The following is a 23,594-nucleotide window of genomic DNA, read 5'->3' as shown; positions in this document are numbered from 1 at the left end:
TGGAGGACTTGACATAAACTTCGCCAGAATTTGGCTGTGAATTGAACTCCTCGATCTGAGATAATTTCTTCAGGAAGACCGTGGAGTCGGAAGATCTCTTGTATGAATACTTGAGCCAACTTGGAAGCTGACGGAAGACCGGTGAGAGGAATGAAGTGTGCCATCTTGGTGAACCGGTCAACTACCACCCAGATGGTATTGAACTTGTTGCACATGGGTAAGTCTGTAATGAAATCCATCGACAAGTGGGTCCATGGTCGACGGGGAACGGATAGTGGAACCAGTTGCCCCGCAGGCGACTGGCGGGATACTTTATGTTGGGCACACTTTGGGCAAGATGCAATAAACTCCAAGACGTCCTTTTTCAGAGTTGGCCACCAATAGGACCTAGAGATAAACTCCAGGGTTTTTTGGATACCTGTATGTCCAGCAAAACGGGAAGCATGGGCCCAATGCATGAGCTTCTTCCTTAGCATCGGCTTCACAAAACTTTTCCCTGATGGGGGCGTAGAGTCCATCCCTACCGTGGAGAATGCCAACGGATTTATAATAGGATGCTTGTCTGAAGACTCTGACTCATTTTCTTGCTCCCATGAGCGGGAAAGGGCATCGGCCTTGCGATTCTGAGAGCCCGGACAGAACTGGAGTTTAAAGTCGAACCTGGAAAAGAAAAGTGCCCATCTGGCCTGACGAGGGTTGAGACATTGTGCGCCCTTCAGGTATAAAAGGTTCTTGTGGTCTGTAAGTATGGTGATTGAATGAGAAGCTCCCTCCAACAGATACCTCCACTCTTCTAGAGCGAGCTTGATGGCTAGCAACTCCTGGTCGCCAATGGCATAGTTGCGCTCAGCTGGGGAGAACTTCCGGGAGAAGAAACTGCAAGGGTGTAAATGGCCATCTTTAGCCCTCTGAGATAACACCGCTCCTACTCCAACGGAGGAGGCATCCACCTCTAAGATGAAAGGAGAGTCGATGTCAGGCTGTTTCAGAACAGGCGCAGAGATAAACCTTTGTTTTAAAAGATGAAATGCTTGCATGGCTTCTTCAGACCACTTGGACGGGTTAGCACCCTTCTTAGTGAAAGCAGTAATAGGCGCCACAATGGTGGAAAAGTCTCGTATAAACTTTCGGTAATAGTTGGCGAACCCTAAGAACCTCTGGACCCCTTTGAGGGTTAAGGGTACCGGCCAATTTTGGATTGCTTGTAGTTTCTCAGGATCCATCTCTAGTCCGGAACCGGACACAATGTACCCTAGAAACGGAATGGACTTGACTTCAAAGACGCATTTTTCTAATTTGCAATAGAGATGATTGACACGGAGACGGGACAGAACCTCTTTAACCCAAAAACGATGTTCCTCTAAATCGTTGGCAAAAATGAGGATATCGTCTAGATAGACCACGACATGACGGTATAGAATGTCTCTGAAGATCTCATTGACAAAATGCTGGAAGACAGCTGGAGCATTGCTCAATCCGAAGGGCATGACGAGGTACTCATAATGTCCGTCACGGGTGTTAAAGGCGGTCTTCCACTCGTCACCCTCACGGATCCGGATGAGATTGTATGCACCTCGCAAGTCCAGCTTTGTAAAGATGGTAGCTCCGCTAACTCTGTCAAAGAGCTCAGTAATCAGGGGTAAAGGATAACGGTTCTTGATGGTAATGTCGTTCAAACCTCTGTAGTCGATGCACGGCCGCAGACCACCATCTTTCTTTTTTACAAAAAAGAAGCCTGCGCTGGCTGGAGAAGAAGAAGGTCGAATGAACCCCTTTGCTAGGTTCTCTTTAATATATTCCTCCATAGAATGCGTCTCAGGCAGAGACAACGGATAAGTTCGGCCTCGAGGTGGAACCTTCCCTGGAACGAGATCAATCGGACAGTCCCATTCTCTATGAGGAGGAAGGATATCAGCAGAAGCTTTACTGAACACATCCGTGAAATCTTGATATGGAGGAGGTGGAACATCAGACGACCTGGGGGAGGAAGAACAGACAGGCAATACTTTAAACAAACATGTCTCAGCACAGGAGGAACCCCATGCCAGGATTTGCGTAGTCGTCCAATCAATTGTAGGATTGTGAAGACGGAGCCATGGAAGCCCCAGGACCACAGGATGTGTGGCTCTTGGAATCACTAAAAAAGAAATAAGTTCGGAATGAAGAACTCCCACTCTCAGACGAAATGGTAGAGTCCTTAAAGAAATAACTGCATCAAAAATTTTGCTGCCATCCACGGCAGTTAAAGAAATGGACGAAGGAAGTCTCTCGGTGGGTAGGGACCACCGTTTAACATAGGCTTCGGTAATAAAGTTCCCAGCTGCTCCGGAATCAAGGAGGGCAATGACGTTCCGATAACGTTGAGCAACTTGAAGCGAGACTGGGAGATTACAATCTTGAGGAGATGGAGAGGAGATCATTACTCCTAGCCAGCCCTCTCCTTGGCGAGCTAGGATTTGGAGTTTCCCGGACGTTTGGGACAGGCATTAATGGTGTGAGACGGAGCTGCACAATAGAGACAGAGAAACTCGGAGAGACGTCTTCGGTGCTCAGCAGGAGTTAAACGGGAACGGCCAAGTTGCATGGGCTCATCTTTAGATGGTGACAGTTGACGAGGAGGAGGAGCAGAAGATTTTGGAGCAGATGATCTTCCACGCTCAGTTGCTCTCTCTCTGAAACGTAAATCAACTTTCGTGCAGAGTGAGATTAGCTCATCTAACTTAGAAGGTAAGTCTCTGGTAGCTAACTCATCTTTAATACGCTCAGATAAGCCATGCCAGAATGCAGCATACAGGGCCTCGTCGTTCCATGCCAGTTCGGATGCCAGGATCTGGAACTGTATCAGATATTGTCCTACAGTACGTGACCCCTGGCGTAAACGGAGAATCTCGGATGAAGCTGAGGTTACCCGGCCTGGCTCGTCGAAGATGCGCCTGAATGTTGACACGAAGGCAGTGTAGGAAGATAGCAGGGTGTCGGACCTCTCCCATAACGGTGATGCCCAATCAAGGGCTGAGCCACTGAGAAGAGAAATAATGTAGGCAATTTTTGTACGGTCACTGGGAAAATTGCCAGGTTGTAGCTCAAACTGAATCTCACACTGGTTGAGAAATCCCCTGCAGAATCTTGGAGATCCGTCAAATTTTGCTGGCGTTGGAAGATGAAGACGTGGAGCAGAAATGGGTAAGGTGGGTGGGGTTATAGCTGGAGTCACTGTGGTTGACGCACCAGACGCGCCTGATCCACGGAGAGTTGTCTGAATCCCATCCAGCCGAGTAGAGAGATCCTGGAGACAGCGGATGATGTGGCCCTGTGCAGCCTCCTGATGTTCTAGTCGGGCTGCCAGTTCTTGCATCGGCCTGGCCGCTTGATCCTGGTCTCCGGCTGGATTCATTAGGTCAGTGCTTACTGTCACAACTGAGGGCCTGAGCTGACGGGAGGCAGCCTCAGTTGTAGGGGCTGAGATGTACCGGAACCTGGGAGGTTGTATCAGACCCCTGGACATGTAAGTAACATGAATAATAACTGCCCGAAGGCGTGACCACGACAACTCGGATAAAAGTCAATGATGTTTTTTATGACAACTCCGCAACACAGCAGCAGTAAAAGAAAACGTAAAAGTCAGCAAAGAATAAATACAGTTCCTGGGTACTACAGGATGGCAGGAGCCACAGGGCACTGGTAGTGTGAGATAGTTCTTATGATCTTCTAGATGGAAAGTCCTTACCAGGCCCGACTGTAGCAATGGAGATAACCCAGGATTGTGCCAGCTGGTGTTCCAGGAAAAGCTGGGTTGCTGAAGATAAAACAGCTGCTGTGGATACTGGCTGGAACCAGACTGTTGTTAGCACGGAGTGGATACTGGCTGGAACCAGTTAAATAATAAATGAACTTGGGAGCGATGAAATATGAACTGAAATGTAGAACTTGAGAGCGGAGAAATAATAATACCGGTGGAGAGTGGTAAAGTGTAGAAAGGACACCGGCCCTTTAAGGGAAGCTGTACTCTGCTGGAAGCTGAGCTGGAAGCAGGTAATGTTGTAGCTGGAAACAGATGAATCCACAATGGATTGGAGAGTCAGGCTACACCGCAGGTGGAATGCTGGTGCGGGTCTCTATGGTGGAAGTCTTGAGACAGGAGCTGGAACCTGGAAGACAATCACAGGAGAGAGACAAACAGGAACTAGGTTTGACAACCAAAGCACTGACGCCTTCCTTGCTCAGGCACAGTGTATTTATACCTGCAGCAAGGAAGGGATTGGCTAGGCAATTATGCAGATTATCAATACTGAGAACAGATTGGTGGAAATGATCAGCTGACAGAATCCAAGATGGCTGCGCCCATGCAGACACTTGGAGGGAAGTTTGGTTTGTAATCCATGTGGTAATGAAAACAGTGATGGCGGCGCCGGCCACCGGAGACAGGAGGCGCCAGGCTGACAGATGCACATCCAACCACGCGGACACAGCGGAGGCCGCGGCTGACGTAATCGCCACTCAGACACTCTGCATGCAGAAGTTCGGGGACGGCGGCGGAGGCCGCGGGAGACGCCATGCCAGGTGTAATATGGCGTTTACTGTGACAGCGTCCCAGAGTGACAGGAGAGGATACAGGAATGTACACATCAGGATAACAGATGGGATCCGGTCCTAGAGCGCTGAGCCAGCCTTAGGAGGCATCTGATGGGTAAGAAATGGCGTCCAGATACCCGGATCGTGACACTCCTCCAGGCACAGAAGTCACCGGTGGCCACCAGCAGAAATTGAGGCCCTGGCTCTGGAAGGGTGGGTAGGTTGCAACCCAGAGGGACATAGCAGATAACCCTCGGCTCCTCTGGCCACATTACCCAGCGTGGGATGACAAGGTATCAGCAGGGGGACAGGTTAGGGGTCACAATCCACTGGTAATCGGGTAAGAAATGGCATTAATAATGAGCCCTCCTGCCAGACATCCGTCCCTGTTGCTTTTACAAAAAAAGCACACTTCTGCCAACCCCTCCCTTGTAGACAAAATTATTCACATTGTAAAAATATGATAATTTAATTCCTACACTTTGTAGGCCTAATTCAGTATAGCAATGCAGGAGGAGGTGTCTATTACAAGGAGACGCCTCCTGCTGCAGTAGTGATCCGACTTGTGTCCTAGGGTGCAGCATCAAATCACTGGACTCACCATTGGGCATCTTGCAGCACCCATGGTGCCTCACAAGCCGCCCATCGCAGAGACCTGAAAAACTCTGTGCAACCACGGCGATACCTGGCCTCTTCCCTCCCTCTAAATGGCGATGACATGCTTCCATTTGGAGAAATGGAGGCCGTCGCCACCACCTTCACGCTCCCAAAAGGCATCAGACTGTCAATCACTGACAGTCTGATGCCGGACTACGTCCTGTGTCGCTGGACCCATTCGCACATGCACAGAACGGGTCCTGCACATGCGCAAAGTACCAATTATCAGTACTTTGCAGCAAAGGGCACACCTCCGTCTACATCTGAATCAGACCCTGTATGCCATCATGGTCAGAGTTCGGAAACAGTGGCATACAGTATATGTATTGTCTTAACAACTGAGGTGGGATTAAATAACTGACTGTGGGGGTCATTCCGAGTTGTTCGCTCGCTAGCAGATTTTAGCAGCATTGCACACGCTAGGCCGCCGCCCTCTGGGAGTGTATCTTAGCTTAGCAGAATTGCGAACGAAGATTAGCAGAATTGCGAATAGAAAATTCTTAGCAGTTTCTGAGTAGCTCGAGACTTACTCCTACACTGCGATCAGCTCAGCCCGTTTCGTTCCTGGTTTGACGTCACAAACACGCCCTGCGTTCGGCCAGCCACTCCCCCGTTTCTTTAGACACTCCCGTGTTTTATCCTGGCACGCCTGCGTTTTTCCGCACACTCCCAGAAAACGGCCAGTTTCCGCCCAGAAACACCCACTTCCTGTCAATCATACTCCGATCACTTCAACAATGAAAATTCTTTGTTCGGACGTGAGTAAATTTACTAAGTTTTGTGCTAAAAAACTTAGCGCATGCGCACTGCGTACCATGCGCATGCGAATTTTCGCCTTAATCGCTCCGTTGCGAAAATCGGCAACGAGTGAACAACTTGGAATGACCCCCTGTATTCTGAAGAAAGTTACCAGATAAACAATGACATCGATTTGTACCTATTGTTACAGAGTTTATCCAAATTTATCTTTTCCATTAACTCAACCATTTTCAGTACTTTATCTCCTCTTAGGGCCTGATTCAGAGAAGTACGCTGAGCCAATGTTCCACGCAACGGAGCAATTATCAGCAGACTTCGCATGTGCTGTGTTTGCATTATGCATGTGTCAAGGTGCCACTGTGAACCCGCATGTAATGAGGACTCCTTTGAGAAGTGATTGACAGGAAGTGATTTTCTGCTGCGGGGTGCACTGGGCTCCACAAGGATTAACATCGGGGTGTAGAGTAGGATCTTGATCCGAGGCACCAACAGGCTCAAAGCTTTTGACTGTTCCCAAGATGCACAGTGTTGCCTCCTCTATAACCCCGCCTCCATGCACAGGGAGCTCAGTTTGTAAGTTGGTGCCTTGCAGTAAGCAGGCACTTAACAGGAGGGCTGCGTTAGGCAGCCTATTCATTGCTTTATTTGAAAGAAAAAAGAAGATTCTTTTGTCAGACTACAAGGGCTGCAGCAGGCAAAGTCTCATAGACTTTCCTGCTTGTAGCTCCGTCACCACCAGCGGCGCTGTATACTCCCGCGCCCTGGTTGCCGGGTCACTGCAGCGGAGGCGCCGGTTCCAGTTTTCCAGAAAAAAGCGGGAGAAGAGCCCGCCGTGAAGGGGGCGGGGCCTATCTCCTCAGCACACAGCGCCATTTTTCCCACACAGCTCCGCTGGTAGGAAGGCTCCCAGAATCTCCCCTGCATCCTGCAACTACAGAAACAGGGTAAAAAAGAGAGGGGGGCACTTATTTGGCAAAATAACAGATATAAACAGCTATAAGGGATAGACACTTATTGTAAGGTTGTCCCTATACATATATAGCGCTCTGGTATGTGCTGGCAAACTCTCCCTCTGTCTCCCCAAAGGGCTAAGTGGGTCCTGTCCTCTATCAGAGCATTCCCTGTGTGTGTGCTGGGTGTCGGTACGTGTGTGTCGACATGTATGAGGAGGAAAATGATGTGGAGGCGGAGCAATTGCCTATAATGGTGATGTCACCCCCTAGGGAGTCGACACCTGAATGGATGGCCGTAATTAAGGAATTACGTGACAGTGTCGGCACGTTACAGAAAACTGTTGACGACATGAGACAGCCGGCAGCTCAGTTAGTGCCTGTCCAGGCGTCTCAAACACCGTCAGGGGCTACTAAACGCCCATTACCTCAGTGGGTCGACACGGACCCAGACACAAACACTGACTCCAGTGTCGACGGTGAAGAAACAAACGTATTTTCCAGTAGGGCCACACGTTACATGATCACGGCAATGAAGGAGGTTTTGCACATCTCTGATACTGCAAGTACCACAAAAAGGGGTATTATGTGGGGTGTGAAAAAACTACCCGTAGTTTTTCCTGAATCAGATGAATTGAATGATGTGATGAAGCGTGGGTTACCCCCGACAGAAAACTGCTAATTTCTAAAAAATTATTGGCACTATATCCCTTCCCACCAGAGGTTAGGGCTCGTTGGGAAACACCCCCTAGGGTGGATAAGGCGCTCACACGCTTATCAAAACAAGTGGCGTTACCGTCTCCAGAAACGGCCGCCCTTAAGGAGCCAGCAGATAGGAGGCTGGAAAATATCCTTAAAAGTATATACACACATACTGGTGTTATACTGCGACCAGCAATCGCCTCAGCCTGGATGTGCAGTGCTGGGGTGGCTTGGTCGGATTCCCTGACTGAAAATATTGATACCCTGGACAGGGACAATATATTATTGAATATAGAGCATTTAAAGGATGCATTCCTATATATGCGAGATGCACAGAGAGACATTTGCACTCTGGCATCAAGAGTAAGTGCGATGTCCATTTCTGCCAGAAGAGGATTATGGACGCGACAGTGGTCAGGGGATGCGGATTCCAAACGGCATATGGAAGTATTGCCGTATAAAGGGGAGGAGTTATTTGGGGGCGGTCTATCGGACCTGGTGGCCACGGCAACGGCTGGGAAATCCACCTTTTTACCCCAAGTCACCTCGCAGCAGAAAAAGATACCGCCTTTTCAGGCTCAGTCCTTTCGTCCCCATAAGGGCAAGCGGGCAAAAGGCCACTCATATCTGCCCCGGGGCAGAGGAAGGGGAAAAAGACTACAACAGACAGCTTCTTCCCACGACCAGAAGCCCTCCCCCGCTTCTGCCAAGTCCTCAGCATGACGCTGGGGCCTTACAAGCGGACTCAGGCACGGTGGGGGCCCGTCTCAAGAATTTCAGCGCGCAGTGGGCTCACTCGCAAGTGGACCCCTGGATCCTGCAGGTAGTATCTCAGGGGTACAAATTGGAATTCGAGACGTCTCCCCCTCGCCGGTTCTTGAAGTCTGCTTTACCAACGTCTACCCCCGACAGGGAGGCGGTATTGGAAGCCATTCACAAGCTGTATTCCCAGCAAGTGATAATCAAGGTACCCCTCCTACAACAGGGAAAGGGGTATTACTCCACGCTGTTTGTGGTACCGAAGCCGGACGGCTCGGTGAGACCCATTTTAAATCTGAAAACCTTGAACACTTACATAAAAAGGTTCAAGTTCAAGATGGAGTCACTCAGAGCTGTGATAGCGAACCTGGAAGAAGGGGACTACATGGTGTCTCTGGACATCAAGGATGCTTACCTCCATGTCCCAATTTGCCCTTCTCACCAAGGGTACCTCAGGTTTGTGGTACAGAACTGTCACTATCAGTTTCAGACGCTGCCGTTTGGATTGTCCACGGCACCCCGGGTCTTTACCAAGGTAATGGCCGAAATGATGATTCTTCTTCGAAGAAAAGGCGTCTTAATTATCCCTTACTTGGACGATCTCCTGATAAGGGCACGGTCCAGAGAACAGTTAGAGGTCGGAGTAGCACTATCGCAAATAGTACTACGACAGCACGGATGGATTCTAAATATTCCAAAATCGCAGCTGATTCCGACGACACGTCTGCTGTTCCTAGGGATGATTCTGGACACAGTACAGAAAAAGGTGTTTCTCCCGGAAGAGAAAGCCAGGGAGTTATCCGACCTAGTCAGGAAACTCCTAAGACCAGGCCAGGTGTCAGTGCATCTGTGCACAAGGGTCCTGGGAAAGATGGTGGCTTCTTACGAAGCGATTCCATTCGGCAGATTCCACGCAAGAACTTTTCAGTTGGATCTGCTAGACAAATGGTCCGGATCGCATCTTCAAATGCATCAGCGGATAACCTTATCTCCAAGGACAAGGGTGTCTCTCCTGTGGTGGTTACAGAGTGCTCATCTCCTAGAGGGCCGCAGATTCGGCATTCAGGATTGGGTCCTGGTGACCACGGATGCCAGCCTGAGAGGCTGGGGAGCAGTCACACAGGGAAAAAAATTCCAGGGCTTGTGGTCAAGCATGGAAACGTCACTTCACATAAATATCCTGGAACTAAGGGCCATTTACAATGCCCTAAGTCAGGCAAGGCCTCTGCTTCAGGGTCAGCCAGTATTGATCCAGTCGGACAACATCACGGCAGTCGCCCACGTAAACAGACAGGGCGGCACAAGAAGCAGGAGGGCAATGACGGAAGTGGCAAGGATTCTTCGCTGGGCGGAAAATCATGTGATAGCACTGTCAGCAGTGTTCATTCCGGGAGTGGACAACTGGGAAGCAGACTTCCTCAGCAGACACGATCTTCACCCGGGGGAGTGGGGACTTCACCCGGAAGTCTTCCACATGATTGTAAACCGTTGGGAAAAACCAAAGGTGGACATGATGGCGTCTCGCCTCAACAAAAAACTGGACAGATATTGTTCCAGGTCAAGGGACCCTCAGGCAATAGCTGTGGACGCTCTGGTAACACCGTGGGTGTACCAGTCAGTGTATGTGTTCCCTCCTCTTCCTCTCATACCAAAAGTACTGAGAATCATAAGAAGGAGAGGAGTAAAGACTATACTCGTGGCTCCGGATTGGCCAAGAAGGACTTGGTACCCGGAAATTCAAGAGATGCTCACGGAAGACCCGTGGCCTCTACCTCTAAGACAGGACCTGCTCCAGCAGGGACCATGTCTGTTCCAAGACTTACCGCGGCTGCGTTTGACGGCATGGCGGTTGAACGCCGGATCCTGAAGGAAAAAGGCATTCCGGATGAAGTCATCCCTACCCTGATCAAAGCCAGGAAGGATGTAACCGTACAACATTATCACCGTATTTGGCGTAAATATGTTGCGTGGTGCGAGGCCAGGAAGGCCCCTACGGAGGAATTCCAACTGGGTCGATTCCTGCATTTCCTGCAAACAGGACTGTCTATGGGCCTCAAATTAGGGTCCATTAAGGTTCAAATTTCGGCCCTGTCGATATTCTTCCAAAAAGAACTAGCTTCTGTACCTGAAGTTCAGACGTTTGTCAAGGGAGTACTGCATATACAGCCTCCTTTTGTGCCTCCAGTGGCACCTTGGGATCTCAATGTAGTGTTGGGATTCCTAAGATCACATTGGTTTGAACCACTCACCACTGTGGACTTGAAGTATCTCACTTGGAAAGTGGTAATGCTGTTAGTCCTGGCTTCAGCCAGGCGTGTATCAGAATTGGCGGCTTTATCCTATAAAAGCCCTTACCTAATTTTTCATACGGACAGGGCAGAATTGAGGACTCGTCCTCAATTTCTCCCTAAGGTGGTTTCAGCATTTCACTTAAACCAACCTATTGTGGTGCCTGCGGCTACTAGGGACTTGGAGGATTCCAAGTTGCTGGACGTAGTCAGGGCCCTGAAAATATATGTTTCCAGGACGGCTGGAGTCAGAAAATCTGACTCGCTGTTTATCCTGTATGCACCCAACAAGCTGGGTGCTCCTGCTTCTAAGCAGACGATTGCTCGTTGGATTTGTAGTACAATTCAGCTTGCACATTCTGTGGCAGGCCTGCCACAGCCAAAATCTATAAAAGCCCATTCCACACGGAAAGTGGGCTCATCTTGGGCGGCTGCCCGAGGGGTCTCGGCTTTACAACTTTGCCGAGCAGCTACTTGGTCAGGGGCAAACACGTTTGCTAAATTCTACAAATTTGATACCCTGGCTGAGGAGGACCTGGAGTTCTCTCATTCGGTGCTGCAGAGTCATCCGCACTCTCCCGCCCGTTTGGGAGCTTTGGTATAATCCCCATGGTCCTTTCGGAGTCCCCAGCATCCACTAGGACGTTAGAGAAAATAAGAATTTACTTACCGATAATTCTATTTCTCATAGTCCGTAGTGGATGCTGGGCGCCCATCCCAAGTGCGGATTGTCTGCATTACTTGTACATAGTTATTGTTACAAAAATCGGGTTATTGTTGTTGTGAGCCATCTTTTCAGAGGCTCCTTCTGTTATCATGCTGTTAACTGGGTTCAGATCACAAGTTGTACGGTGTGATTGGTCTGGCTGGTAATGAGTCTTACCCGGGATTCAAAATCCTTCCTTATTGTGTACGCTCGTCCGGGCACAGTATCCTAACTGAGGCTTGGAGGAGGGTCATAGGGGGAGGAGCCAGTGCACACCAGCTAGTCCTAAAGCTTTTACTTTGTGCCCAGTCTCCTGCGGAGCCGCTATTCCCCATGGTCCTTTCGGAGTCCCCAGCATCCACTACGGACTATGAGAAATAGAATTATCGGTAAGTAAATTCTTATTATCTATTGTTAACACATATAGCCATACTGAGTATTACTTTGTACTGCTGGTCCAGTGCAGTTTATGGTACATAATTTCTGCATGGTACGCTTGTGACTATATATGTGTGTGTGTGCATGCAGCTGCTGCGTGGTTGCCTTATTAAAGGGTATTTCACTCAGCGTTCTACTCCTATATTGCTATACCTGAGGGGGCTAAGTGTATCAGGTTTTCTTCTATATAATATAGGATTGTACCACAAGATATACCTGTTGTGTATTTTTACTTGTGATTTATAGTCACCCTATACAGTGGGGCAAAAAAGTATTTGGACAGCCACCGATTGTGCAAGTTGACCCACTTAAAAAGATGAGAGAGGTCTGTAATTTCCATCATAGGTACACTTCAACTGTGAGAGACAGAATCTGGAAGAAAAAAAAAACTAGGAAATCACATTGTTTGATTTTTAAACAATTTACTTGTATATTCTTGCAGAAAAAAAATATTTGGACAATCAAAAAGTTTAACTCAATACTTTGTAATATAACCTAGGTTGGCAATTACAGAAGTCAAATGTTTCCTGTAGTTCTTGACCATGTTTGCACACACTGTAGCAGGTATTTTGGCCCATGCAGATCTTCTCTAGATCTGTCATGTTTTGGGGCTGTCGCCGGGCAACACGGACTGTCAACTCCCTCCACAGCTTTTCTATTGGGTTAAGGTCTGGAGACTGGCTAGATCACTCCAGAACCTTGAAATGCTTCTTACGGAGCCACTCCTTAGTTGCCCGGGCGGTGTGTTTGGGGTCATTGTCATGCTGGAAGACCCAGCCACATTCCATCTTCAATGCTCTTACTGAGGGAAGGAGGTTTTTGCCCAAAATCTCACGATACATGGCCCCATTCATCCTCTCCTTAGTACGGATCAGTCGTCCTGTACCCTTTGCAGAAAAGCAGCCCCAAAGCATGATGTTTCCACCCCTATGCTTCACAGTGGGTATGGTGTTCTTGGGATGCCATTCATCATTCTTCTCCCTCCAAACACGGCGAGTGGAGTTTATCCCAAAAAAGTTTGATTTTGCTCTCATCTGACCACATTACATTCTCCCAATCCTCCTCTGGATCATCCAGATGGTCACTGGCAAACTTTAGATGGGCCTGGACCTGTGCTGGCTTAAGCAGAGGGACCTTTCGGGCGCTGCAGGATTTCAATCCATGACGACGTAGTGTGTTACTAATGGTAACCTTTGTGACTGTGATCCCAGCTCTCTTGAGGTAATTGACCAGGTCCCCCCGTGTAGTTCTGGGCTGATTCCTCACCGTTCTCAAGATCATTGATACCCCACGAGGTGAGATCTTGCATGGAGCCCCAGGTCGAGGGAGATTGTCAGTGATCTTGTATTTCTTCCATTTTTTTATAATTGCGCCAACAGTTGATCTCTTCTCACCAAGCTGCTTGCCTATTGTCGAGTTGCGCATCCCAGCCTTGTGCAGCTCTACAATTTTGTCCCTGGTGTCCTTAGACAGCTCTCTGGTCTTGGCCATGGTGGAGAGGTAGCAGTCTGACTGTTTGAGGGTGTGGATAGGTGTCTTTTATACACATAACCAGTTCAAACAGGTGCCATTAATATAGGTAACGAGTGGAGGATAGAAGAGCTTCTTAAAGAAGAAGTAACAGGTCTGTGAGAGCCAGAAATCTTGTTGCTTGGTAGGTGTCCAAATATTTATTTTCCACAAGAATATACAAGTAAATTGTTTAAAAATCATACAATGTGATTTCCTGTTTTTTTTTCCAGATTATGTCTCTCACAGTTGAAGTGTACCTACTGTATGATGGAAATTACAGACCTCTCTCATCTTTTTAAGTGGGTCAACTTGCACAATTGGTGGCTGTCCAAATACTTTTTTGCCCATCTGTATATCTCTTGAACTCCTGGTTTATGCTGTCATAGTCACACTTCACCGGGTGTTCTTGCTAGGTATATTGCTGCTACACTTTGTACCAGGTTGCCCAATATTGTGCACATAGTTATGTCTGCTACACGTGGCAACGACGCTGGGGCTTTTCCCACACTGCGTGGTAGTGAAGCCGCAGACGTGATGGAGGATAATATGGCAGCTGAGAGTTCAGGTTCAGGGGGTTTCTTACCCCCCAGTAGGTCGGTAGCACCTGGGGCATCACAGGACCCACCTTGGGCTACATTTTCCACGATGTTAAACAAGCTTGTAACTAAATTGACGCCCCCTGTGGGACCACCTGTGCCACTGCAGCAGTTTATGGTCCCTGATATTAATCCGCCTTGGGCGGATCAACTTTCCACTCAGTTACAGCTTTTGAACCGGTCTATGACTAAATATAAGTGTCACTCTCGCCTGCCTAAGACTAAGTCGTCTTCTAAACGGGCCATTACCTCCTCCCAATCCACTGCTATTCTAGACATGTTCTCCTACGAGGACGGCGCATATACTGATCCCACAGACACTGACACAGATGTTTCTGATGGGGAAGGGAAGTCATTGGTGGATGTCCCGGATTTGATTGAGGCAGTCAGGCTCATTCTTCAGGTGTCTGATGATCCTGAGCCTGAGACTGTCTCTAAGAAACCGGATAGGTTTAAACGTGAGAAGGTGGTTAAACAAGGTTTACCTCATTCTGAACACCTGGTTGACATACGTCAGGAATCCAGGGAAAATCCGGGGACAAAATTCACACCAAATATGAGACTGTTGGCTCGCTATCCTCTCTCTGCGGAGGTATGGTGGCGCATATGGTTGTTTCCTCGGCTCTGCCAGTAACTACCATCACCTCTCTGAAGGAACCGACGGATCGACGTGTGGAGGGCTGTTTAAAAGCGATTTATACCCTAACGGGGGCTGTGCGTAGGCCAACAATTGCAGCGACTTGGACTGCTGAAGCTGTTGAGGCGTGGGCTTGGGAGCTTGAGGTGGAACTGCCTTCCAACGCATCTGAGCATGCTTGACAATGTCTCTCGTATATTACCACGGCTTCCCTGTACCTTAAGGAGGCGGCCTCCGATGCCGGGGTGCTCGCGGCCAAGGTTGCTACTACGTCCGTCTTGGCCAGACGTATCCTTTGGTTGAGATCCTGGTCAGTGGATATGGATTCCAAGAAAACCTTGGAGGTGCTTCCTTTCAAGAGAGACATTCTCTTTGGAGAAGACCTCAATAGGATTGTGGCTGATCTGGCTACTGCTAAAACAGCTGGCCTACCTAGTATGGCTCCTTCAGCACAGAAGGCTAAAAGTACTTTCCCTCGGCCCTTTCATCCTCCAGGAAAAGCAAAAGGTCAGGCGTACCCAAAGCAAGCTCATGCTTCCAGACCTGCCAAGCCCAGACCGAAGCGTGCCGCCCGTCAGCCAGCTTCCAAAACTGACAAGCCTGCCACATGACAGGGCGGGCCTCCCTCTGGGGGATCCCAGGGTGGGGGGCCGACTTCTAGGTTTTGCCCAGGAATGGTTGAAGACCACTTCAGATACCTGGGTGAGGGAATAATAATAATAATAATAATAATAATACAGAACAGACCTGTTCAAGTACAGTCGGACAACGCCACCATGGTGGCGTACATAAATCATCAAGGCGGCACTCGAAGCCACATGGCAATGAGAGAAGTATCACGGATTCTTTGGTGGGCGGAGCGCCATCTGCCGGCCATATCCGCAGTGTTCATTCCGGGGCTTCCTGAACTGGGAATCTGACTTTATCAGTCATCAGGACGTACACGCAGGAGAGTGGAGCCTCCATCCGGAGGTGTTTCAACTTCTCGTGGACACGTGGGGCCTTCCAGATGTGGATCTGATGGTGTCCCGACACAATCACAAGGTTCCGGTCTTTGGAGCAAGGACAATGGATCCTCAAGCTGCATTCGTGGACGCTCTGGCAATTCCATGGAACTTTCAGCTACCGTATGTGTTCCCTGGATGTGGGACGGGCTCTCCGTATCTATGTGAAGAGAACTTCCTCCATTAGGAAATCTGATTCTCTTTTCGTGTTGTTTGGTTTTCACAAACGTGGCTGGCCTGCTTCCAAGCAGACTCTGGCCAGATGGATTAGAATGGTGATTGCACATGCTAATGTACAGGCTGGTCGTCCAGCTCCTGCTACCATTAAGGCCCATTCTACTCGGTCGGTTGGACCTTCTTGGGTGGCCCATCGTGGTGCAACCCTTGAACAATTGTGCAAGGCGGCGACGTGGTCCTCAGGGAAAACGTTTATTAGGTTCTATGCCTTCGATACCGCCGCTTCCCAGGATGTTTCCTTTGGACGCCGGGTTCTTGTGCCCACTACAGTGCGTCCCCTCCCATAAGGAACTGCTTTAGGACATCCCCGATGTTAAGCCTTGTGGAGCCCAGTGTACCCCACAGCAGAAAACGAGATTTATGGTAAGAACTTACCGTTGTTAAATCTCTTTCTGTGAGGTACACTGGGCTCCACAAGGCGCCCACCCTGAAGCACTTAGCTTCTTTGGGTTGGTATTAGCATAGCCGCTGACACCCTCTCCTGTCGTGAGTGTATGGTGTATTTGGCTGCGAGCGATTGTCGTCTCTGGTACCTGCTACTGCATTGGGCTGGTTAACGAAACTGAGCTCCCTGTGCATGGAGGCGGGGTTATAGTGGAGGCGGCGCTGTGCATCTTGGGAACAGTCAAAAGCTTTGAGCCTGTTGGTGCCTCGGATCAAGATCCTACTCTACACCCCGATGTTAATCCTTGTGGAGCCCAGTGTACCTTGCAGAAAGAGATTTAACAACGGTAAGTTCTTACCATAAATCTTGTTATTTAGGGGTGTTAACATGGTGTTAGCAGGGAGTGGTTGTTAAAACACAGGTGGATCATGGCCGTTTTCGGGGCATGTGTCTGACCTCAGCTGCGTACCTAAACACACAAACATGGAGCCTGCGTGACTACTGCCTGGTGCAGTCTGCATAGCCATAGGTCTACCCTTCAGCCTCATGTTCTTTGTTCATGCGTATATCCTGCAAATGTGTATGCAGTTGCGAACGAGTTGCGGTAGCTCCGGTAGGCGTCTCCTTTCATTTCTGGGTGGCAGCTTCACTTTACTTATATCAGCAGTTGCGTTGCAGAGAAAGTGTCACTTGCAGCTGCACTAGTGTACTTCTCTGAATCAGGCCCACAGACACTAATAACTGTTGTTTTACATTTTAATTTACAGCATAACAAGTTAGCTTTGTGTATAAACATAAGAAGTTCCGTGGTTGCCTGGAAAGACATAGAAATCACACTTTACAGCCTTCCATAGCAATTAAAATTTGTCACCCATTGAGTGCACATTAAGGATCAATCTACTTATCTGCATCTAGTGTAGTTGTATACTGATAAGCAAGATGCATATTGTCTGCCTCTAAGGCAGGAGAGTGAGGAATGTGTTGCATAGTTTTTGTTTTTTTTCAAACCACTTGTTTTTTTTCCCTGCAAGATCTAAGAGAAACTGCACTGAAGATTGGCAGGGTCAGTGTAAAATAGATGAAATGCTGAATGAAAGCATCAAAGCTGGAAAGAATATGCCCCAAAGTGTGTTTTTTTGTTTTCATATGAATAGCTCATCATATAATACCCTACAGCCTTACTCCCGAGGGGCACTTATAAATCAACATTGCAAGAATAAAATTAAGTCAATACGTTAGAAAAATATCTATCTACAGGTCATTTCGTAGATGGAAATCACTGGAAAAATGTTTCTTGGGATCCTGTTTAATTGTACTGCTGAAATAAATTCCAATACTCATTATATTGTACGTAATCATATTTTGTCATTATACTGAAATGCTAACACAAAAGCAACTATAACGGATAATGCCTTAATAAAAAGTAAAATCAACTTTAAAAACTGTATGAAACATGAAGAAAGGCAAATATTAAATAAGAGGAGTTAAAATATACCACTGCTTCCACATAATGCTTTCACATAATTACTCTAGTCTAGGAACCAATGTTTAGAAATTACAGCATCTTAATATATGAACTGCTGATATTACTGGTGCATAAAGCTTATAAATATAAAAGGTAGACTCCATGCTAATTAGGTTAGCTAACATCTAATTAGGTAAGCTCGCATCTAATTAGGTAAGCTCACATAAAATGCTTGTCTTCACAGTAAGGCACAAAATGCATTTTAATCACCTTAAGTTTTATATATTCACCTGTAGCTTTTTATTTTTTCAAATTGCAGTCCTTCAATATAAAGGCCTCTAAAAAAGTTCTCACAAATTCAAAAAAATCTTTTCATTTAGCAGTTACTTCATCTGTGTTCAGCTGTGTTCTCCTTGTGACAAATGATGTTCGCGCAACTAAATAAAATAGAGCTTGATTATTATTTTTATGTTCTGCATTTAAATATCTCCCATAATGTATTTTTGCACCCTGTATTGTTAGAAACAGATTTACACATGTCCTTTACTAGAAGCATCCTGTCATAAATCCCCAGCATCCATTAAATGACATGGCCTTTGGAAAATGCTGCACCCGCACTCTGCAAGTCAAGTAATGTGATCTAATTTAAAGAAAGTAGAATGTGAAAGGAAAGTATAGCATTACTCTTTTTAGTAGAACAGTTGTTAAGTTCTGCCTAGTTGTGCTCTTTCTCATACACCTTTTTATACCTTACTTTAATATCCTAAGAATCTTTAATCCTGTTATTGAAGTAGGTATCTCAAAATACATACATATGTAATGTGACAGTAATACCTTCAGGTATCTCCCTTGATCACTGCTATTCTGGATTTAGATAGTTCCACAAAGCAGGTCCAAACTACGTTTAGACTTCAATAATGCATTGTTTATATTCTCATAGACAACACGAGGCTTTTTATGCCTTTAGCAAACAAAATAAATATCTTGCAGCAGAGTTTCAAGTAGGCTTTGCTACCGGACACAATAACTAGATGTTTTGCCATTACCCTATAATACTGAAGGCCACTAAATCTATACTGCAATTCACCTTTACACAATGCTCATTATTAACTTATATTGTCAGATAAAGGCTTGCTGTTGTGGGTAAAACTGGAGAAAAGGAACAATATGAAAAGTCAACAAGACACAACAAAATCAAAATTGTTTGTCAGACTGAGCGGTGATATTTAGCCAATAGTGTTGCAGCAATAATTGTGTTAAAATACCAATTATTTGTGTCCTAAGGCTCTTAAATGCATCATCACCCTCATCATAATAACTGTCAATAGTATAATATCTTTCTCCCAACAAGACACAAAGCACTTTACATACTGTGCAGAGTGTGAGGCAGCCACCTTGGGTGCCCTCAGTTGTTATTCTAGGTCATTCACTTGCTCTCTGCACTATTTTTGTTAACAGGCCAATACCAATAATAATACCAATAATAATAATAATAATAATAATACCAAATATACTCTGTACATACTATGGCCCATTTTTGTCAGAAGACACACTACCAATATGTGTTTGGACTTTGTAGGAGTACCCAGAGGAAACACACACAGAACATGGGGAGAACATACGAAATCCCAACTGGTAGGTTCCTGGTAGGAATTAAACCGAAGACCTCATTACTACGAGGGAGCAGTGCTAACCATAGTGCAGCTGTGCTGTATTTGCTGCAGCCTCTCAGCTTACCAGAAGCTAGTGATATCACTGAGGGATGAAGAACTCTTTTGTTAAGAACACAGATTCAGTCCAGTGGTGAGTGCAATTTCTTAATGTTTCAGACATTTTACTGCCATTTGTAATGTTATTTATATTGATTTAGTCTATTGGCTTGATCACAATAAGTGCACAGCAGAATGGAAGGTGACTGTGCTAGGCCCAGTGCTGGAAGTAGAAAAAAAATCTTAGTGGTACTGTGTGCGTGCCTGCCAAAAAATGGGTGTGGCCACATGCCACACTAGGCATAGCCAATGAAAATGGGGGTGTGATACACATATGACCCCATCAGTGCAGTGCCAGTTACACATATGCCCCCAATAGTTCCAGATATACATATGCCCCCACAGTGCTAGATATGCCCTCACAGTGCTGGATTTAAATATTCCCCCCACAGTGCCAGATATGCCACCACAGTGCCTAATACAAATATGCCCCCACAGTGCCAGATACACATATTCCCTCACAGTGCCAGATACACATATGCCCCCACAGTGCCAGATACAGATATTCCCCCACAGTGCCAGATATGCCCCCACAATGCCAAATACATATATGCCCCTACAGTGCCAGATATGTCCCACAGTGCCAGATGTGCCAGATACAAATATGCCCCCACAGTGCCAGATACACATATGGCTCCACAGTGCCAGGTATACACATGCCCCCGCTGCTCACCGATGACACTGCTGTGTGTGTGTCAGGGGTGGAGAGTGCAGCGCGTGCCTCTCCTGTCCCTCAGTCTGGTCTCTGATGGCTGCGTGTATCTCAAATCAGGTGCGGTTCATGAGCCAATCAAAGCTCGCGGTCCGGCAGCCAATCAGGAGCTGCCACTGCCGGTCCACGAGCTCTGATTGGCTAACAAACTGGCACCTGTGTTTAAGATACATGGCGCCTGAGACCGGACTGAGGGGCAAGAGAGGCGCACGCTGCGCTCTTCTTCCCTCACACACAGCAGTGACTGCAAGCAGGGTGGTCGGGCCGGCGGTACTGTGTACCGGCTGTCAATTTCTTACTGGTACGCAGTACTGCCCCATACCGCCATACTTGCAGCACTGGCTAGGCCCCAGAGAGAGTCCTTAACCAGGCTGCCGTTTTATTGGCATCAACAGGTAACAGTGGTAGTTCAGGGGATAATAGCGATGTTAACGCAGTGGTAGCTATAACAGTGGTATATGTTCTTTACTATGGGAGATAAGTACACAATAAAGATAGCACCTGTGTGCACATGCTCAGTAGCCCGGTGGTGACATCATCAGGTTGGAGGTCAGACCTCCCGGTGCCTCTGGGTCATAGTGCCGGATCGCACTGCTCTCTAGCACCCAACCCAGCCCCCCTCCCCCGCAGTTGAGCAGTTATTGTCTGAATACACGTGTCTAAAGCTGAGCATACACTATACAATTATCTGGCAGATCGTCCGCCAGATCTAGCTGGTTGGAATAGTTGAGAGCAAACGACAATCAACGATTTACTCACAAACACTGGAAAATGGACAAAACTTGTAGTTCAGACAAATTGGTTAAATCCGTTTTTGTCTGTTTTCCAATGTTTGCAGGCAAACGTTCAATTGACATTTGCCCTCATCCATTACCAGATTATCATTCCAACCAGCCAGTTCTGGCAGATGATCTGCCAGATAGTTGTATAGTGTATGCCCAGCTTAAGTCACTATGGTCTTGCATCAGCAGTCACAGAAAGGATTTATTTGCAAAGTGATTGACAGTCAGGGGGTGGTTACTGGGGCTTGACAGTAAAAATGCAGACTTGTTGTGACCATTTTCGTTGCATGCCTCAGCCCGCGACTGTGTTCCCATACACAGCTGCAATGTCTCCAGCGTCTTACTTCCTACGGCCATGTCTACTCAAAAGTTCAATAATCGGCTGATCTGTGCCAGTACTGTGAGTGCAGTGCAGTACTGTGTTGCTGTTGCTAAGCATTGTCCTAGGACCTTCAGTGTTAGGGTTACATTGCATGGGAAACCTATGTGGTGTCCAGACCTGACAGTTGCTCCTCTGATGTGGTTAAAAGGAAATATATTATTGGTTCAAAACAGATCCATGTCCCATTTGCAAGTCCAATATATACTCACCCTCTCCGAGCTCCATGTCACCATAATTAACTGTATTTCGTGATGGATTAGCTTTGAATTTATGACAGATCTTTTCAAAATTCAAATAAAAAAATCAGTGGTTATTGGGTCTTTGTATAAAAGGACAAAGAGCCAAATGTATTAAGCCTTAGAAAGTGATAAAGTGGGGACGGATAAAGGGGCTATTCAGTAAGGGATCGAAAAGCGATCCTTTCTGCATTTAGCCTATGTTTGAGTCCTGCGAACGTGCAGGACCCGTTCTGTGCATCACGGCGCAGATATGCAAATGCCTCCGCCTGAGTGACAGGCAGAGGCATTCACGGGAGGGAAGGGGACGGCCGGAATTGGAGAAAATGGGGGAATGTCACCCCCATTTTCCGGGAGTGGCGAGGCCAAGGACTGCTAGATGCAGTTACCTTGGCCATGTACGCCGCACTGCGACAATAACTCTGAAGCCTACTCATCCTGCTGTCGCAGATGAACATTGCGACTGATAGCCATTATTTCTGGTTAATATACTGTAGGTGTTTTCATTGCAGATAGGGAGCATAGCTATATATATATATATATATATATATCAAAGGGATTACTGGCAGCAGTAAGTTTTGCCAATAAAGGCTTCCACAACTGACATTTTGACATTATGAGTGTATGTTCTGTAAATGGCAACTTACCAATGTAGAAGCATGTAAACCCCTGTGCCCGGTTCAGCAGACCGTTTGCTATATGCATTCTGAGCCAGTATCACCAAGATGCTGAGTGATGCTTGCTTCCTTGGTGGCATTGGGTGATTATTTTTTCATAGCACATATATATTTCGCCACCATGTGAGGAATAATAAAAAATATGCCCCTACACTACAGTTATAAATCTGCTTCAGCTTTTGGTCTGAGTTTTTTTATTTGTAAAATAGCTTACAGTCAAAAACTAAAAAAGATGAAAAGTGTCATATAATAATAATAAAAACAAAAAACATTTTCAAACAAGATAGAAAAGCTGCTTCATCTGATGACACCCTCAGGCCAGTGACAAGAAATTAGCCTAGAGCGACTTTGGACTTCTGTTGGGAGGGAGAAAACTATAATGAAAGTAAGAACAAGTACAGTATGTACTAACGCCTTAGACACACACACAGGTAGATTGAAAACCAATCACATTCTGTTGCAATAGGAATACAGTATACTTCAGAGAGTTCAGTTCATCAGATCACAACTTACAGTAGCGAAGAACATATTAGCATCATCAAATATTTACCTTGTAGATGCTGTTCAATACAATAATTTAAAGGTTACATGTATCTGTTATCTGCTATTCCCCTCGTTTGTCATTTTCGGGCATTTGAGAAAAAAAATGCTGCCTGGACCCGACCATTATTCCGGGTACGCATCTTTGTGCGACGCCAACCTGAGGAAGGGGCTGCCGTGCAGAAGCCCAAGAGAAGAAGATGTTTTTTTAATTGGCAATTAGTGCCTCCTTCAGGACTCAGCAGGACCGCTGTGTGGCTGCCAGGTGGTCGAGCAGAGGGGGTGGGGGCCGGGGAGATCAGCAGAAGAAGGCTGACATATTGCTGCCTCCAAGTGGGCGTCACCAGTGTGTATGTTCCATCCCCCCCCCCATGTCTCCGGTAAGAATGTCTCCAGGCCCCCTGTCACCAGTTTATATGTCCCCCCAGGCCCTTGTACTGTATGTATGTCTCCATGTGCCATTTCCAGCTGCATGTCCCCTACCCCCAGTTACCAGTGTGTCTGTTCATATTTATGTGTGTCTCCCGTCCCACCGTCACCAGTTTGTACGTCTCCAGTCCTCCCGTGACCAGTGTGTATGTCTCCAGGGGATCAGTATAAAATGCCTACAATCAAAATCCCGACGGTCAAAATCTCGACAACAATTGACCGACGGTCAAAATCCCAACAAGGTCAAAATCCCGACAAGTTAAAATATCTATAGTATTAGATGCTCTATTAGCTTAGTGATATCATTCAGGTGCTTGAAAGGGAGGGGTATTTCTAAGCAAGAAAAAAAAAGGCATTTTGTTTCTCCCAGCACCCTGAATGATAACAGTAACCAGATTTA

The 23,594-nt window shown here is 47.0% G+C and overlaps 1 long non-coding RNA gene across 1 annotated transcript in view; it reads left to right on the top strand.

The window, feature by feature from the left end:
* The window catches only part of LOC134921410 (uncharacterized), a 127,702-nt gene that overhangs the window by 26,212 nt on the left and 77,896 nt on the right, over positions 1-23,594 (top strand). The window contains exon 2 of the long non-coding RNA XR_010177480.1: positions 19,247-19,470. This is a non-coding gene — a long non-coding RNA (uncharacterized LOC134921410). The remainder of the gene's footprint in view (positions 1-19,246; positions 19,471-23,594) is intronic.

This window comes from Pseudophryne corroboree, chromosome 1, assembly GCF_028390025.1.
Source record: "Pseudophryne corroboree isolate aPseCor3 chromosome 1, aPseCor3.hap2, whole genome shotgun sequence".
Lineage (NCBI taxonomy): Eukaryota > Metazoa > Chordata > Amphibia > Anura > Myobatrachidae > Pseudophryne > Pseudophryne corroboree.
Note: the sequence above shows the minus strand (reverse complement) of the source record. Positions and strands in the feature narration are given on the sequence as shown.